This window comes from Phyllobates terribilis, unplaced genomic scaffold, assembly GCF_046119375.1.
Source record: "Phyllobates terribilis strain yellow unplaced genomic scaffold, ASM4611937v1 Scaffold_1__5_contigs__length_1240528914, whole genome shotgun sequence".
Taxonomy (NCBI): domain Eukaryota; kingdom Metazoa; phylum Chordata; class Amphibia; order Anura; family Dendrobatidae; genus Phyllobates; species Phyllobates terribilis.
Window position 1 is genome coordinate 413,290,769 of NW_027362761.1, and position 1,605 is coordinate 413,292,373.

Consider the following 1,605-nt stretch of genomic DNA (forward strand, 5'->3'; position numbering starts at 1 on the left):
GCAGCATGAGACGGGGCAAAACAATTGAAGCAAAAACCATCCAAAACCTGACAAATTCAATGGACGAGAGAGTTCAGAAGCTCCTTTCGAACAAGCGGTCCTATGTGCAAATGTAACATCAACTAGAATAAAGTTTTGAGTTGAAAACTGTTTGATTTCAGTTTGTAATAACCTGCTAATGCTTATAATTTCAAAAATGACAATTTTTTTGTTCTTTATTAAAATGAAAAGGTTGAAAACTCTGCTGTGCATAATAATTTGGAAAATGCATTTTGAGTGCAGTTTGAGTTTTTTATTTTTTTAAAAATATACTGTTATCATAGGCAGTTTGTACAAAAACCTTTCAATTGTACTCTAATAGTTATTTGACTGGAAAATTACAATGACTGCAATTCATATAGGTAATTTGGGAAAATCTGAGAAAATATTATTTGCATAATAATTTGGAACACAGTGTAATGTACCCATCAATAAATATTATTATGAAAAAAGAAAAAAAACAATAAAAGTACACATATTTGGTATCGCCGCGTCCGGAACGACCTGACCTATAAAATTGTCCCACTAGTTATCCCCTTCAGTGAACACAGTAAAAAAATAAAATAAAAAACAAAGCAAAAAACAATTCTTTATTATCATACCACGGCTACAAAAGTTTAGCCAATTTATGATCTATCCTTATTCCTCCCCCTCAGACCATCCACCCACAAGCCGTGTGTGACATGTCCTCTACTACTACCCAAAAGGACTAGGACCGTCCTCTCCTAGTCATCAATAAATACTCAGGACACTCCCCGCCACCCTCTAGAAGGTAACTGACCCTTTCAATCTCGTACCTGTACCCCTGAGCTTCGCACCCTATTCAATAATTGTCTCCCCTTACTCCCTTTTAGTACCCCTCCAGCGAATTCCGTATTATCCATACAGCCTGCTGACTGTCATACCAGTAGCAGAACGACTGTGGAGAAACAGCTAACCACTACCACAGCCTATTGAGCACCATACCAAGTACAGGTAACCCACGACTCAATTCAAAGTCCAACAGAGACATCTCTATCAAGTTCCACCCCCGCTGATCCATACAATTTTTGTACTTCACTCTAGGTACCCTTCGTTCTCCCTCCCAGGCACCAACACGTACCACCAGTGACCCTCGTACCGCATACTAGGCACCAGTATCAGGTAACTACAACAATAGATATCTACCTGTCCCCTACCGCTCATTAGTATACGATATTTATACATTCCTATTCTATCCCACCAGGTCTACAAGCCTGTGCCTCCTTATACATCTACTGCAACCGAACATCCACAGACTAAGGGAAAAGGCCTATGTAGATTTTATCAGTGGACACTATCCCTTTTATTGATTTTAAGAAATCTTATAATATCTTAAATTCTTTTAATATCTATTCTCTTATCCGACCCAGTAACCCCACTGAGTCTGAATCATTTTAATTATGCTTATTTAAGCTTATGTTCGATAAATAAAATTATCTTTTGCACTGTATATCTCTCGTGCTGTCCTTCTGTTCACTACCATTAGCGCAAATTTACTTCTTTTCAGCTTTATTATCATACCGCCAAACAAAAAATGGAATAACA

The 1,605-nt window shown here is 37.6% G+C and overlaps 1 long non-coding RNA gene across 1 annotated transcript; it reads left to right on the forward strand.

The window, feature by feature from the left end:
* The first annotated feature begins 891 nt into the window (after positions 1-891).
* Positions 892-1,314, forward strand: LOC141167561 (uncharacterized). Its single transcript, XR_012251424.1, has 3 exons — positions 892-1,014; positions 1,105-1,182; positions 1,265-1,314. It is a non-coding gene; the product is annotated as an uncharacterized lncRNA (long non-coding RNA).
* The last annotated feature ends 291 nt before the right edge of the window (positions 1,315-1,605 follow it).